Source organism: Sarcophilus harrisii, chromosome 1 (genome assembly GCF_902635505.1).
Source record: "Sarcophilus harrisii chromosome 1, mSarHar1.11, whole genome shotgun sequence".
Taxonomy (NCBI): Eukaryota; Metazoa; Chordata; class Mammalia; order Dasyuromorphia; family Dasyuridae; genus Sarcophilus; species Sarcophilus harrisii.
The window spans coordinates 654,435,334-654,452,897 of record NC_045426.1 but is presented as its reverse complement, the minus strand read 5'-3'; the positions used below and the strand labels follow the sequence as shown (position 1 = coordinate 654,452,897).

Sequence of the window (17,564 nt, the reverse complement as noted above, 5' to 3'; positions counted from 1 at the left end):
CAACTTGGGACTAGAAGGGTGGTCTCCTGACTCCCGGCCCACAGCGCCAGCCAACTCCCCCAGTGTGTGAATGGGTAATTGAGGATGAGGACTCCTTGACTCCAAGATTGCAGGGTTTTTTAGCTCACGAAGGTGCAACAGCCAGGAGACCAGGACACAGAGAAGAGGAGGCAGGCCTGGGGGAACCAGGTATGGGGCCAAGGCCTAGAGCCTAAGGCCTTCTCCGGAGTCCTGGGGCTCACTATCACCAGCTAGCTCTCTGGCTAATTAATTTTAATTACCGCCTTTCACTGTTTGGAAATTGGGCCCGTCAGGGAGAAAATCCAACAGCAGCAGCGACTTGTAATTAGGAAAAAGGGAGAGGGAAAGAGAGAGAGACACCGAGACACTGAGTCCTCGTATCAGTGAATCGTTTAAAGGAAATTAAAGTGTCATTTACACTGAGCATGTAATTAAGGGGGGGGGTAAGCAGCCCCAGCTGGGGGACTCATGGCTCTTTGGGAGTAGGAGGCTGGGGGATTCTGGGCCCAGAGAAGTCAGGGAACTAGGACTATGGGATTAAGGATGAGCCCCAGGAGAGACAAGGGGTTAAGACTGGGGGGTGGAGGCAGGTGGTTTAAGGGGAACAGGGGGCGGAGATGGTGGTGTCACAGAGTTGAAGCTAAGGAGCTGGGGAGTACAGGAAAGATGAAGAGGTGTGCGATGTTTGGTAAAGCAAACAAAGCCTGTTTACCTGAAGACAAATACAGAACAAATAATTCAAGGGAAATTCTAGCTTAGAGGCTGGGGCCCTCTGAGCTGGGAGAGCAGGGAATGGGGCTCAGATGCTTCAGACAGAGCAGCCCCTACAATCCTGCCAGCAGTATATCTCCCATACCATCAGGTTTAAAGTGTGAGGAGTGATCAGGAGGGAATCCTGACTTTACAAACCATTTATCCTAGCTGAGTGTCCTCCTTTCCCCTCAGTTGGCTCACAGAGCTGACATCATCTCGTTCAAAGATTCCCAACCTTTCCCCAAAGGTACAAGAAGTTTGTCAAGAGGGGTAAATACCTATATTATCCCACTGAAATATTCTGAAAGTAATAATTTGTGTGTGTAAATGTTATGTACCTAATAAAGTTTTCCTCATGAAAAATTAATCTCTTAACCCATCTACATGGCTCAGTAAAAATTGGAGTCAGGAAAATGTGGCTTCTAGTCTTGCCTCAGATATTTGATTTCTCTGTGACTCTGGGCACTTTAAAGCTCCCTTTCTCAATCTCAATTTTCTCATCTGTAAAATGGGGATAATAGCTTCATTTTGTGGGGTCATTGTGATGATTAAATAAAATAGCATATGTAAAGTATTTATACTATATTGTTATTTAGCCATATGTGTTTCTTTGTGACCTTATATGCAAATACTGTCCATGGGGTTTTCTTGGCAAAGATTCTGGAGTGGTTTGCCATTTCCTTCTCCAGTGGATTAAGGAAGAGTTTACGTGACTTGACCAGAATCACACAGCTAAGCCATATCTGAACTGATTCTAAGCTTAGTGCTCTATCCACTGATCCACCTGGCTGCCTCAAAGCACTGTATACCTGATAGCTGTTGTATTTATCTTATTTCTTACATGCATATCCATAGCATAGTCTAGAACATCTTAAACTGGGGTCCTCCTCAGGTCCTCAAGGGGTGAATAAATAGATTTCAGTAGGTCTATGAACAGAGATGGAGGAGAGGGGATTATATTTTTGTTTTCCTTAATTTCTAACAAATTTAGCATTCCTTTTAATTATAAATTCAACAAAATTTAAAAAATTATTCTGAGAAGGGGTCCATAGGCCTCAAGCTGTGAGAGAGGTCTGTGCCACACAAAAGCTTAAAAATAGCTTAAAAATTATATCTAATGGAAAGGTTTAATGAAAGCTAAGGAGTCCAGGGCTTAAGGAAGGTAGGGGTGACAAGCCTGGTGATTCTAAGGAAAGAATGCTGGGTCTTGAGTCAGGAGATCTGGATGATGTTGGCCCCACTATTTCCTAGCTATTGGATTTTGGCAAATTACTTGCCTTTCTGAACGCTGGTTTTTATCCAATAAAAGCAGCTAACGGACCCTTCACTAGTGACTGACTTGTGGCATTTATAGAACTTTTCACTCACCTTCATATACTAGAAAATTAGGGGATCATTATTTAAGTTAGTTCACCTCTCTGGGTCTCAGTTTCCTCATCTGTAAAATAGGGATAACAATTTTCACATTACCTATGGGTTGTGTTACCTCAAGGCACTTTAAAAATTTTAAATACTAGAGAAATTCGAGCTACCGTAGTTTTATGATTTGGGGGCCCACTGAGCAGGCAGTGGAGTACCTTAGAAGAAAAGAGAAGGCATTTCTGAGGGCAGAAGGTGTCCAGGAAGAGCAAGGACTTTTTTTTAGGACAGTGCTTAGGATTGCAGGATGAATAAATGAATGAATGGACAGATGAATGAAGAAGTGGAGCTTGATCCTTCACCCTCCTACTCTCAGGTAGTATCTCCCGCCTGACCCATTTCCTTGTCCCTTCCCGTCCAGTATTTTATGTTCCACTCCACTTCTTCCTTCTTCCCCACTTTCCCTGGCCTCTCAACTCCTTGGAATTCCTCTGGCCTTGGGGAGGAGCTTTGTTGGGGGGGGGAGGGCACCAGAGCCCCCAATCCTCCCACTTTCTGGCCATTCATTGGGTTGTAAGGATCTGGACTAGAGAATCCAGCGACTGAGGTGGGAGCTGGTTGCTTATTAATGTTCTATCAGTCGCCCCCCCCCACTTATTCCTTTCCAAGCTAAATCATTCACCAACTCAGTAATTCTACAAAAACATCCCCCAAGTAGATAAATGGTACCCGGCGGGGGAGGAGGAGGCTGGGAGAGAGACAGGCTGACAGTTCAGTTATACTTTAGTTTTTGCTGTTTACCTTGGATTTTACCTTGAATCTCTGTCACTGTCCCCCATCTTCATCTTCTGTAAAAGGGGGGTTTGATGGAGATCTGCAGCCAAAGAACCCACTAATTACCACTACCTATATTCAGAGGGCAAGTTACCTCTGAGCTTTATTTAGCTTCCTCATCTGTACAATGAGGTTAGACTAGGTAACCTCCAAGATTCCTTCTAGCTCTAAATCTGTAATCATACATATGTCTATAATATGCCTTCCAGCTCTGACATTCTGTGTCTCGAGATTCCTTCCAGCTCTGACAGTCTATGTTCTCTGCCCATGATTTTAAGCCAGCCTGAGTAAGGAGGGGTTGGGGGAAACACAATGGGAAACTCAGTGTGCGTCATCGGGAAGGGGAGCATTAAGGGGCCTGGCTCAGTGCTGGGAACGGAAGGCAATCCAGTCCAAGGGTAAGAACAAAACAAAGGCAGAAAAAGAGTCCCGGGGGGAAAGCTCTGGGGTCAGAGCGGACCACAAGACCCCAGTGAGTCAGTGGCCTGGAATGTCCCAAGGAGGGGCTATTAGAAGAAAGGGGAGGATGGGATAGGACAATAAGTGAGGAAGAACAATGGTTAAAAGAATCAAGGTAGACTTTATTCCAGCTACTCAAGAGCTTCTTCATTTTCCATTTGGTAGTATAAAAAAAAAGATTCCTGGATTGAGAAACCCAAGTAGAGTTTGGTTTCTGGTACTAACTACCTCTGAGACTTCCAAAGAATCACAGAATTTTAGAGTTAGAAGGGACTTCTAATGGCCATTCAGTTCCAAGCCACAGATGTAGAGCTGGAAGAGACCTCATAGGTCTAAGATGCTAATTTTACAGGTGAGGAAACTGAGGCCCCTCAATTTAGTAACTTCAAATCATGGGAGTATCAAGTACCTAGAGCTGATATCCAAACTCAGGTCTCCTCTTCTGCCCACACTGTACCACAATGCTGCTTCTTCCTCTCTGCAAAGGACTAGAATTGGGCCTCTAACAGCCCTAATATTATAACTAATATTATGGCTAATATTTATACAGTTCTTTGAAGTTTGCAGAGCAGTTTATGTGTTTTATCTCCCATAATCCTAATAAATTGGGATGGGGACACACACACACACACACACACACATACACACACACACATTCTATTTTACATATGAGGAAACTAAGGCTGACACAGATTAAGTGACTTGCTCAAGTTCACCTGTTAAGTGTCTAAGGCAGAATATTAATTCAGATTCTAAGTCTTACAAATGAACCTCTTGACTCTGACAGTCTCTGTTCTAAGATCCCCCTCAACTCCAACATTCAGTGCTCTGTATCCAAATGGATATCTCTCATTACTTATATTCTCTGGTCCCAGATCCCTCTCAGCTCTGACTTCCTGTGACTTTGGAGTCTCAGGTGAATCACCTCATAGTCTTGGATCTGCTAAGTCTCAGCCCACATAAAAATTATCCTTTTGCCAAGAGGTACCCAGTCCCATGGGTGAGGACATCTGAATAATATAGTGTGGTGCAGCTCTGCTTTCAGAGATAAAGCCTAGTCTGTAGCCTAGCATTTTTTCTATACATCAGGAGGAAGCTTCCTTCTTGCAAAATGCTTTCCAGAGGTTCTGCAGCTGTGTTCAGTTTTCCCAGTTGGCCTCTGGGCAGGGGCCATACTACTTCCAAGCCAGCCCTTCTTGCTTAAACCAGCTCAGACAAAGGTGGAAGTTTCCCAGAAAAAGGAAGGTCAGTGGTATATTCCTTATAACCCAGTGTTTCAAAACCCTAAGAGTGTGGAAATTTTTCTGGTTGTCTGTCTACCCTGTAGCTTACCAGATACAACCATAGACTTTCTTTCTGCCTTCATTTGGAATGAAGGCCTTGATCTCTATCGTTAACAATCTGGTTTTGCCTCTTATCAGCCTGTCTGGTAAGTCAGGAGAAAAGCTCTCAGCAGCCATGAATCCAAGAAGTCATGCTCCTGACAACTGCCATTCCTGTGGTAATGCTTCACTACCCAGAAAAACAAGTACTATTATCCTTACTTTACAAAGAAGGTAACTAAGGAACCAAAGAGGAGTGACTTATCCAAGACCACATGGCTAGTTAATAGGAGAGGCAAACCTGAACGGTCATCACTTTCCACCATATCCAGCACCTATGTCTTTAAACTAATTATTTGTTAGTTATATATTCCATTCCATTCCATATTTCTCCCTTCATTCAGGAAAAAGAAAATTCAGATCAGCAATTCCTAATCCTATCCTGAATGATATAGGGACAATTACAATAGTAATAGAGAGAAGAGGAAAGATGGAGGGAAGGGAGAAGAGGAGGGGAGAAAAGGTAGAAACAGTTTGAGGAAGGATGAGTGGATCCCTTGGTTCTGGTTCCTGCCTGCTCTTTGTTGCCTGTTGTATCCCACCCCCAGCCCCGCCTTTCCCCTGGGAATCACTAAATGGGCTAAAGCCATTGATCTTTGCTACATGGGGACTATCTATGAAGAAGCCTCAGGGAATGTTAACATTATTACTAGATGTCAGCTCTTCAGTACTTGAAAATACATTGTATACCTTACTTAGAAACTAGAGTCAGACAGAGAGTATAGGGATTTTTGTTGTTCCTCAGTTGTTTCAGACTCTCTGTGAACCCCATTTGGAGTTTTCTTGGCAAAGATACTAGAGTGGTTTGCCTTTTCCTTCTCCAGCTCATTTTATAGATGAGGAAACTGAGGCAAACAGGGTAAGTGACATGTCATACAGCTTGGATTTGAGTTCAAGTCTTCCTGGCTCCAGACCCAGCATTCTATCCACTGTGACACTTAGCTGCTCAATGGAGGGATTAACCATACCGTTCTCTAAAGGTAGAAACTGTGACTTCAAAAGGGGGGAGCCTTGTGAAAAGACTGGAGAGATGGGGGAGATACTTTACTGGACTCTATACACTTGATAGTTCACACTGTCCTAGCCCCCCCTCTACTTCCATTAAGTGGGATTCCCAGCTTGGGAATTAGCTATGGATACAATTATTTCTTCACTACTCTTACAAGGCTAGGGCAAACTGAAGAAAGGTCTATCCTGGGAAATCCAGTGATGTACATATCCAGGACTACATCTCCCATCATGCTTTGGGTTTTGATATTGGTTCAAAGAAAGACACCCACTCAGGGAGGGGGCAGTGCTGTGTAGCAGGGAGGGTGAGGGCTGTGTGACACTACTAGACACTTCTAGATGAAGGAAGGGAGAGGGTAACATCAGATCCCTGATCCCAGACAACTCACCAAAAGAAGGATTTGTAATAACCCGAGGCTCATGGCCCCCCAAATCACCTTAACACTTTCTAATTTATGGGCACTTTATCTGGATGTCCCTTGTGGAGGGATGATGAATGGGTTTGATAATCAGAGAGAATTATGTTTCTCAGGCGAGTGGCCCCAGCCCTAACATTGCTCGCTGCTTTCGTGGCCTATAGAACCAGCTGTACAGAACCTAGGGCCAAGTTTTTGTGGGGATCCCTTGCACAGTCAAACTCAGTTAACTGCTTTTTATGACACCAAAGTCTCCATGAGGGCAAAGACTGTCTGAGCTCACAAAATTCACAGCAACCAACTGGTCTGTTACAAAAATCCTCTCTACAATAGGTCATCCAGTTTCCACATGGAAACCTCCAGGGATGAACTTATTCCTTCCACTGCAATCTGTTCCACTCTAGGACAGCTCTAATTGGTACAAAGTTGTTGATCCCCCCCCCCCACACACACACACACTTTCTGACACTGAGCAGAGACTCACACTACAAATTCTACTTTGTGCCTAGTTCTGCCTTCTGGGGCCAAGCAGAACAAAGCTAATCCCTTTCCCCCACAACAGGCCTTCATATTTGAAGGTAGCTCTCATGGTGTCCCTAAATCTCTTCTGGTTTCTGACATCCTGGCTGATCTCCCCCTGAGCTTTTCGTGTTCCTCATTGTTCTTCCTAAAATGTGGCGCCCAGAATGAACACAGAAATCCAAATATAAGCTGACTGGTGGAGAAGCTTTATCTGCCTTGCTCTAGATGCCATCTAAAACTGGTTATCTTTGGAGCAGCTAGATGGTGTAGTAGAATTGGCTCTGGAGTCAGGATGACCTGAGTTCAAATATGGCTCCACACACTTAATTTGACTAGCTCTGTGACCCTGGACAAATCACTTGCCTCAAATAAAATAAATATTTAAAATAAAACATTTTTTAAAAATAAAATTTGTTTTCTCAGGATCTAGATAAGCATTCTGCACATAGTAGGCCCTTAATATTAATTCCCAGGATCATAAACTTAGAAGTGATTTTAAAAGCCATTAGTTTTCTCCCCCCACCCCACCCCCATTTTAAGATACCAAAAGAAATTAAGTGTCTGGTCAAGGTCACATAAGTAGAAATCGCAGAGCCCCTCATAGAATTTGATTCTCTGGCACTAGAGTTACTGCTCTTTCCATTGGGCTATTCTGCTTCTCTAATGGGAATTGAATCAAATTGGATTCCCTCCAATGGGCTCATCCTCAGGGCTTAGGAAGCATTGGACAGAATGCAGTATTGGACACCCATCTGAGGTTGCTTCACTGCAGTCTCACCAGAAGGCAGGGAATTAGATGGCATTGGTGCCTCCAGGACCTTTTCCATTCCAAAGTCAGGCCTGTCGATTCCTAACTCTGGCCTGGATGATGAGTCAGTTGGAAAATTAGCAAAATGTCTCCTATTACAGGCAAGACACTGTGTTTGTGTGTGTGTGTGTGTGTGTGTGTGTGTGTGTGTGTGTGTGATAAATCTTAGAATCACAGACATGGAAGGATCTTAGGATTCCCTCCCCTTTCCTCAAAGCTAGAAGGATCCTAGTCCACCTATCTCAGAGGGCACAAGAATGCCCTCTGAGACCTCCCTGACAGAGGTCATCCAGCCTTACTTGGATGCTTCCACTGATAAGTAGTTTAGCTTTTCATGTCACAATCTGTTCTACAGTGGAATACCTCAGATTGTTAGAATGACATTTCTAAGTAACATCTTCCTCTCTATAATTCTCTGATTCTAGTCCTTCTGGGGCCAAGAATTGGAAAGTTGGGTTGACCTTCAGAAAGTACCAAGTCCAAATGATACCCAAGAAGAAATGTCCTATAATGTCTCCAGCAAGTGATCTTGCAACCTCTGCTTAAAGACTACCAGTCTTTAATTAAATTCAGTTGCAGGCAGACAATGCACAACTTCCCATGGCAGCTTATTCTACTTTGGGACAGTCTAATTGGTAGAATATTTTTCTTTATATACAGGTAAAATCAGTTTCTCTAAAAATTCAGTTCCTCTAAGTTCTTCCCTCTGGGTCTAAGAAGAGTCAATTTAATCCTTATTTCTCATTCTAGCCTCTCAGCTATTTAAAGATAGCTCCCATGTACTTTATAACCTGTCTCTTCTCCAGGCTAAACATCCTCAACTTCTTTAAGCAATCCTTGCAGTCTTGTCTTCCCAACCTATCCTGATTGCCTTCCTCTGGTTCCCAAATCTGATTTATTAATGTCCTTCTTACATGGCCAATGTGGAAATTAAGATCATCTGTAAGGGAAGTAAAATGGCCAATGTGGGAAATGATAGCCAATATTAGAATTTGTTTTACTTGACCATGTATACTTGTTATGAGTTTGTTTTTCTTGTTTATTTCTCCAAGGGGGAGGGGAGAAAAGAAATGCTTATTAAATGAAACACCAGTTAATTTTTAAAAAGTGTCCTTCCTGAAATATAGCTCCCAGATCTAAACACGATGCTACAGATGTAGTCTGGCCGCGGCAGAGAACAACAGGTGTCTTACCTTCCTCATTCTAGATACTCTGCGTGTATTAATGCGGCCTAAGATCCATTTAGCTTTGATGGCCTGCTTTGCTTCACTGGTGAATCATATGGAGTTTTCCATCTACTAAAAGCCTCAGAGCCTTCTCACAAAACTATTTAACAGTCTGACCACACCTTCTCATCCTTGTACTTGGGGTTACAAAATAAAAAGCCCAAGACTGGGGCTATACATTTATTCCAATTACATTTCATGTGTTATATTTGGTTCATTGTTCCAGTGAGCCAAGATATTTCTAACACCCTATTTTGCCACCCAACATGTTTCTTGCCTATTGCTTCCAGCTTGCTGCTCTCCACAAGTCTTGTATGCATGCCACGGATACCTTCAACCAAATCACTGATAAAAATGCTGAGCAGCATAAGACCAAGGGTAGCGATATCTGGGACATTTCACTGGAGACATGTCTCAAGTGGACTCTTACCAGTTCTGAATCTCCTTCACTGAGTATGCAATCATCTAAACCAGTGGTCTCCAAACTTTTTTTGGACAGTGTATCCCTATAGGCAAAGCACTTTTGAGCACCCCATCTACACATGAATATCTACGTCTATAAATTATATTTATATACATACATGTGTATATTATACACATATACATACACATGTACATAAAGGGTAACTCATTGTCCTAACCAAAACAAAAAATGTGAAGAGGAAAGCTTTTACCAGTCATTGTGCCAGAATGTAGAGTCTATATTTTGAGGGACTTCTCCTGAAGCTAGAAAGTGATCTTGGTGAGAGAGGAAGGGTAAGGAGGACATAGATGGCTGCTGTAGATACCAGGAATAGGACAGTTATAAATGTTTAGAGGGGTTGATGGCTGGAGAAGGAGGAAGGGACCAGGAGTTTGCACAGTATATAGGGAGGAAATAAGGAGGGAAGAATAAGTGTTGTATTAGAGAGAAATATCATAATTAGCTATTTCAGGAAAACTTTCTGCCCTCTGGTTAATCACATATTTCTTGGGGTCTTGCCCTGACCTTCTACACTGGAGACCACTGATTCATACTAGCTTTCTGGACATCCTTGGGGTTACAAAATCTCCAAGCTAGAAGGTATCCTAAAGGGCATTGTAGTCCAAATATGTACAATTTTCTTAACCTGGAGTTCATGAATTTATTTTGAAAATATTTTGAAAATGCTATTTCAATATAACTGATTTGCTTTATGATCCTATATATTTTATTTTAAGCATTGAAAATCTTTCTGAGAAATGGTCCATAGGCTTCACCATATTGTCAAAGGACTCCTTGTCACAAACAAAGGTTACAGACTGCTCTACAGCATTCCTAAAGTAAGATTGAAGCTGCATGGGGAACTCAAATCTCCTCAAGGCAACTGATTCCACTTTTGGATAGATCTAATTGTTATGAAATTTTATGTTTCCTTTTTTTTTGCCCCAATGGAAATCTATACATTGCTCTTAGTTTTGTCCTCTAGGGTTAAACAGTATGATTCTCTTCTATGTGATGACCCTTCCAGTACTTGTAGGTAGATATCATATCCCTCCCTTGGGTTTTATTTCTCCAGGTTAAACATTCTCTGTTCCATAAAGGAATCTATGATCTAGTTCTGCAGACAGGCTAAAAAAAGATGCATATTATAAGACTGTGTTTATGAAATGGCTACAAGAAAACAAGGAAAATGGAGATTATTATTGGCTAGGGTGATCAGGGAAAACTTCGTGGAAGAGGCAGGAAGCCAGTTAGAGCTTGAAGGATGAGTAAGACTGAGGGTGATGCTTTGGGTGGAAGTGGAAGGATGTTCTAGGCGTGTACAGGAAGTGGTAGGTAGGGTTTTGAAGAATTTAATGTGATAATGGACAAGACAATGAGCCAATGTATGAATGAAAATCTTGATAGATTTAAGAACAATTGGTCAACTCAATAATCCAACAGTGATTCCAGAAGATCAGGAAACCTACTACTCACTTCATGACACAAAACTGCTGAACTCAAAATTAAGAAGAACACACACTTTTGTGGACATTTGTTTTTTCTCTTACCCATTCCCCAATTAGAATGGAATAGAATAAACATTTATATAGTACCTACTATGTGCCAGGTGCTGTGCTAAGTGCTTAACAAATATTACTTCATTTGATTTAAGGCAAACAGATTCATCCAAGATCATGTAGCAAAAAAAGTATCTGAAGCCAAATTTGAACTCAGAAAGATGAGTCTTTGTGAGTAGGGGTCCAGTGCTCTATTTACTGGACTACCAGTCACTGTCTCCTTTGAACAAGAAAACCCTCCTTATGACTCTGTACACAGTCAAGCAAAATAAATTCCCTCATTGACCATGTAGATCAAATGAAGTAATATTTGTTAAGCACTTAGCACAATGCCTGGCACATAGTAGGTACTATATAACTGCTTATTCTATTCCATTCTAGTGGGAGAAAAAACAATTGCTACATTAAATAAAATGTTTATATTTATATATACACACACATGTATCTACACACATATAGAAGGAGGAAGAGACTAGGAGTTTACACAGTATAGGGAGGAAATAAGGAGGGAAGAATAAGTGTGGTTGTGTCAGAGAGAAATCTCATATTTAGTTATTTCAGGAAACTTTCTGCCCTCTGGTTAATTACATATTTCTTGGGGTCTTGCCCTAACCTTCTATATTGGAGACCACTGATCCAAACCAGCTTTCTGGAATATCTGGGGGGGTCACGAAATCCCAAGCTAGAAGGGATCCTAGAGAGCATGTAATCCAAATGAATACATACAATTTTCTTAACCTAGGATTCATATTTTTTAAATATTTTGAGAAAAAACAAATGCTAAATCAAATAAAATATTTATATTTCAACATATACAGCCATCCATACACACATATATGTATACACATGTGTGATATATACATATATGTGTATACAGAGATATGCAGATGTGTATGTGCATCCACATCCACATCCACATCCACATCCAATGTTTGTTAAGAAGATCCAGAAAGAATGCAATCCAAAGCTCTTGAGGCTGTGTTACCTTAAGATTTCAAGCAAACCCTTTCCCAAATTTGGGTCTCAGTTTTCTCTTCAGTAAAGTGGGGATAGTGCCATCTGCCCAGGCAATCTCAGAAATCAGTTAAATAAGCCTCAAAGGAGCTAAGGATGCTAAATGGTTTGTAAATGTCAGAGGGTCATTACTGACTAGTAGGGGAAAATGGAGTTCTCAATGTTTGTGTCACAAACACCTCTGACTGGAGAAAACTCCCTTTTCAGAATATTGTTATTAAACGAAGAAAAAAATGCATGAGACTACAGTAAAGAAACTGATTATATCAAAATACAGTCAAGTTCAAAGACTCCAACTTAAGAGAAATCTAGATCAAAAGGGGGAGAGAAAGTTGACGTTAGGGGCTCAAAGAATTATCCTACTTATGAACTGAGAGGCATTTTTTCCAGGATGCTTGAGCAGAAGATATCAGCATGAGTATCTTTAGTAAATGGGGAAGGGGAGAGTAACAGTCTGGGATATAATGTAGAGCCTCTCTTAAAAGCTTGCAATACAAGAAACATTTAAAAAGTTCCTGCTGTGTGCAGAGCCCTAGCTGCTAGCAAAGATGAACTGAGATCAAGTACTGGAAGGGTCCCCAAGTTTGACTACACCATTTTATAGAAGAAGAGAATGGGGTCCAGGGAAATGAAGTGAGTCCAAGTCCACAGAGGTAGTATGTCATATGTAAAATTTGAATCTAGATTCTCTGACTAAGTCAGTGCGTTTTCCCCTTGTTACTATTACCTACCTTCATGGAGTTTACCACCTGGTGGGTGATAAAGAACCTAGCATTTTAGCATAATAGCAACAGCAAGGTTCTACTGGAAGTCTGAGGGGAAAGGTTATTTGCTTGTTTTGGGTAGAATGGAGGTTTATGGCGAATACAGAGAAGTAGTATTTCCCACAATAGAAAGAAACTCACTAGGAGAAGGGAATGATGAGGGGAGGGAGAGAAGAATAGGAAGAAAAACATATCAAGCTTGGTTGAAAAAAGTCTAGTCTAATAGAAAGAGCGCTAGACTTGTTATCAGAACATCTGCATCCTAATGCTGGTTCTGTTGCTCGCCTGGTAGTGGAATTGTGGGCAAGGTATTTGGTCTTTTGGTGCCTCGGTTTTCCTTTTCTATAAAATGGGAATAATAATAATGCTGGCATTGTTGGGATTTTTTTTAAAGCACTTTGTAAACTTTATATAAATGAAATGATTCTTATTCATGAGGGGTCGGATCCCACTTCCAAGGCTAGTATGTGACTTGTGGTGATGTCATTTTTATGTTCGGAGTAGGTTCCCTCCCCCTTTTTTGGACAAATCAGTCCCATCTTTGGGATGATAACAAATGGATCACATTACCCTTCTAACTAAGGCCTTTGTTCATATCTTTGCAAGTCTTTTGCAAGCAGCTTTTCACAGATTCTCACAGACCTGTTTCCCCAGTCCTACCGCTACCCTCCACTTCCAGGCAAGGATTATTAACCCCATCTGAAAGATGAGGAAGCTAAAGGTTCAGAGTGGGTAGAAGTTTGCCCAAGGTCACACAGCTAAAGAGAGGCAGAAACAGTATAAGGAGCCAGGTCTTCTCATTACAAGCCCCAACCTTTATCACTATATCCTGCTGCCTCTGTTTCCAAGAGACATGTTTCTGGGCCAGACAGACAGAGACAGATGTCCACCACCAAAGCAACCCAGGGAGAGAGAAGCTGACAGGGACCTTGAGCTCCAGGCCTGGATAGCCCCACCCTTTCCTAGATCTTGGCTTATGGCCTTGATGGGTGACCTTGGCCCCTTAGCATGTGCAGCCCCCCCCCTTTCCATAGAAGAGAGGGGAGGGGGAAAGGGCTGCAGCCAGCCTGAGGCTCCCAGGAGATTGCCGTTGGTGCTGTCCTTGGCCCAAGCTTTGCTTTTCCTTAGCACCATGAATCGTGCCATTGGCTGCTTCGTCCCTCCCTCCACAGCCGCACAGCTGCAGGATTTGGCTGAGGTGACCCACCTTAGGGGAGGGGGTGTGGGGATCCCTGTTTGCCCTGCCCTTCCCCCTAAGCTACCAGTAGCTAAACAGCAACAACAGAGAGGAGGAAAAATTGGGGGCTTCCTTTTCCTAGCCCACCAAAAAAACAAAAGTCCACATTGCTTACAAAATGAGGGGGATTATACGAGGAAGTCTCTAAGGTCTCTCTCAGCTCTGACATTCTACAGTCCCTTTCAGCCTAAACATTCTGTGTTCTATGTTCTAAGATCCCTTCCAGCCCTGACATTTGATATGTCATGATATCATCCCAGAGTGCTCTTCCTAAGGCTCTCCTAAAACAATCCTCTATGAAAGTATCCAGAACCCCTTCAATCTCCTTGCCTCTAAACTACTCCCTGAAGGGGGATAGATTAGGTGGGAGAGGCTGCCCTGTCCTTAGGGCCCAAATAATTAGGTTCTTTCCCCAGTCTTCTTCCAGATACCTTCCAGAGACTGGCTGGCAGCAGCAGGACCCCCATCCCCCACTTCCCTTCCTTGCTGGGACCTATTCCTTTTCTATGATCTGCTCTAGGCTGGGCAATTGGGGAGAGAGTCAGAACCAGTCCTGATTCACATTCCTCTCCCTTACCCCCACCCCAACATACCAGAAGGGGGGAAAGAGCAAACTATATATATATATATATATAAAACCTACTAACCCTCCTCCCCCAACACACCAGATACCTTCACAATCGATATCTGCAGAAGATAGATGAATCAATTATCCAATTCACACAAGTATTAAGTGCCTACTCTGTGCAGAGTATATTTATCCAGATAAATAGCAAACCTTCCCTCTGGAACAGAAAGCTCTAGGTTCAGACCTCAACGATCTGAATCCTTGTCTATACATCTACTTCCCTTTGTCCCTGACCTCAGTTGCACACATTAAGTGAAGAATTAGGGAGAAACTTCTTAGAGATTAGTTCTGCTGAAAGATTCAGTCTGAAGGACCACAACCCAAATTAGCCAATTCTCCATGCTCCCAGACCCATAGATCTGACACAAAGCAGTGCAGCCATAATCATCAGATCAACAAATGTTTACTGATGTGCTCATGGTGTGAAAAGTGATGAGGAGGGGGAATAATTCAAAGACGAAATAGATCAGATACTATGGCATTGGCAGACGAGAATCCCCCTTCCCAGAACAGAACCCTTTCCCTCATTCAACCCAAATCCTGTTTGTAGCTACTAAAATCTAGAGACTCCAGACCACGCTATAGCCTCAATGGAAATTCCAAGAAAATCACTGGTTCACTGGAGTGCTCACCCCCAAACAAAGGTAAATAAACTGCAGTCTCTCCCCCTCCTCTTTTCTTCAGTCCTTCAACACTGGAATGGATAAAAAAGGGCCTGAAATGACACCCCCTCCCCCTTTCTCCAAGTCCTGGTTGATCTCCAGGAAACCGGATCAGAGGCACAGGACTGTAATGGAGAGAACATCAGAAAACCAGGGTTCGAGTCTCAACTCTCCTAAAAAGCTGTGTGATGCAGGACAAATCATATTCCCTCTCTTTAGGCTTTAGTTTTGTTTTTTTCTGCTTGATGAGCCCTCCTACCCCCAGCCCAGCACCCAAGAACTAGATGCTCTCCAAAATTCCTTTCCTAGCCCTGGGACCGTTTGAGCTTGTAAGACCCGAGGAGAACCCATCTCCCCCAGCCCAAAGCAGTCTTCCTCCCTCCCAGCTTCACTAGCGTCCACCTGGGCCATCCTCCCTCTATCTCCCACTCCGGTCATACCGGGTCTGGGGGCTCCGAGGAACAGGGACCGGGGCACCAAAGGGTCGCGTGTCCCGCCCCAAAAGGTGCTGGACCTCTCCGCAGCGCCACCTCTTGGGGGCCCTGAGCAGGTAGCTCTGCTACCCAAGCAAGCGAGGGTCGAGTCCGGTCCCGGGGGGTGTCTGGAGGCCAAGTGAGCACCCTCGGCGCTCGGCCCCCTCTAACTCCGAGGGGGCGGGCTCGAAGGCCCGCCCACTGACTCCCCCACAGGGGGCGGTGACTTTCCCCACTCCCTCCTTCCCACCCGATGCCCCGCTCCACCCCCCCCCCACGGGCCACCCCGAGTTCGTAGCAGGCGACAACTAAGTTGTCCCAACCCCTCCACCTCCCACGTGCAGCCGCCCCCCAACCTCACGTGACGGAGCCCCCCGGGCTCCAGGGACCAATCACAGCCTGGAGGCTGCAGCACCCTCGAGTCGGGGGTGGGGTGGGGGATGGCAAGGCTTTATTCCCCCCCAAAAAACCATCCCCCCACAATCAGGAAGAGATAGATTCTTCCTTTGTCCCTTTGTCTCTCAGCCCGGGGGCGCCAGGGGGGGCTACAAGTCAGGCCTGGACACCTTGAGCCCCGAGCCGCGAGAGTCAGAAGGAGGGGGAGACCAGGAGAAGGGAAAAAGAGGGGGGGATGAGGAGGGTGGAGAGGGACCGTCGCTCCCCACCCAATTCAGTGCCAGCTTTGGCTGCGCCCCTTGGAGATCTGTGATCCCTCTATTGCACGCCACCTGCCCCTGCAGCTCCAAGGGTTGCCAGCCTCCTCTGAGTACCCGGGGACTCTACCCGTTCCACCCCCTACCCCCCCCCCGCACAGCTCACCCCAATCTTTTTTGCTGCTACAGCTTCCACCACGGGGAGTGGGGGGCGGGGGCTGGACGTCGGGGGCGGGGGCCTAGATTTGCAGAAGCCCGTCCCCCCCCACCTCAGCCCCTCCTCCGCTATAGCTCCTGCCGCTCTCGGCCCCCGCCCCGCGCTTCCCGGGTCCCGTGCGGGGCGCTTACCTCGGCTGCCCGCGGTCCCCGGAGAGCGGCTGCGCGCGGCTCCCCGCGCCGTGCCCTGCGCTGCGCTCGGCGCGCACCTGTCCCTGCCCGCGCTGTGGCGGCGGCTCAGCCGGGCATCCTGTGGGGGGAAGGGGAGGAGGGAGAGGGGGGGAAGGAGAGGATTCGGGGGTCGGCTACCCCCTCCCCCCCAGCACAGCCGCCGCCGCCGCAGCTGTGCGCGCCCAGGCAGCGGCACCTTGTTCGGTGCGCGGGCCGGCCAGGCGAGCTCCAAGCGGCAGCTGCAGCGGGGCTGGGGCGGCTGGGGCTGCGGGAGGGGGGGGAGGCGCGGTCCTGTCCGGTTCTGTCCCCTCCCCTCCAGCCCCCTCAAGCCCCTTCAGGCCCTGGGCGCTCCCTGAGGGCCCCGGCTCGGGCAGCTTCAGGGCTGGGTGCGCGCACCTCCCGCATCTCTTGCACCCGCCGCGGTCGCGGCCGGAGCTCAGGCTACCACTCTCTTTCCCTCTCTTCCCCTCCTCAGCCCGGCCCCGGCCTCAGCCTCAGCCTCAGCCTCTGCCTCTGCCTCTGCCTCAGCCTCAGCCTCAGCCTCAGCCTCAGCCTCAGCCCCTGGCGCCACGAAAAACCCGGCCCGGATCCTGTCCCCGGATCAGCCCGCCCCATGGAAGGGGGGGGGCGCGCGCGGCGTGGGGGCCACCCCCCCTTTTCCCACGCACCGCAGCTTCCGGAGTGACGGTCCCCTTCAGGTCTCAAAGAGAATGAATCTGTCCACCCCCACCCCCATTTGGGCAGAACACAGGGTAGAAAGAGGGTGTTGGTCCTCCTGGGACGGTGAACCCAGGAATCCCAATTTCCAGGGCCTCGGAAAGAAGACTGGAAGCCCCACGCAAAACAGAAGCCCTACCAGAGAGGGAATGCGCCCTTGGACAAGCGCTGGATAGAAATGGGTCAACCTGTGTACTCCCCCCCAAGGGGAAGATGGGG

At 45.7% G+C, this 17,564-nt stretch overlaps 1 protein-coding gene across 2 annotated transcripts in view; it reads right to left on the bottom strand.

Annotated features, from left to right (window-relative positions):
• SEMA6B (semaphorin 6B) overlaps nucleotides 1-17,145 on the bottom strand; it is a 44,670-nt gene extending 27,525 nt beyond the window's left edge. Inside the window, exons 1-2 of one of the 2 annotated variants that reach the window (XM_031947816.1) lie at nucleotides 17,025-17,145; nucleotides 16,590-16,707 (exon numbers count right to left, since the gene is read on the bottom strand). The gene's annotated coding sequence lies outside the window, so the exon portion shown is untranslated. Of the gene's footprint in view, nucleotides 1-16,589 lie in introns of both variants that reach the window. The other variant, XM_031947815.1, reaches the window with a different exon arrangement.
• Nucleotides 17,146-17,564: the final 419 nt, after the last annotated feature.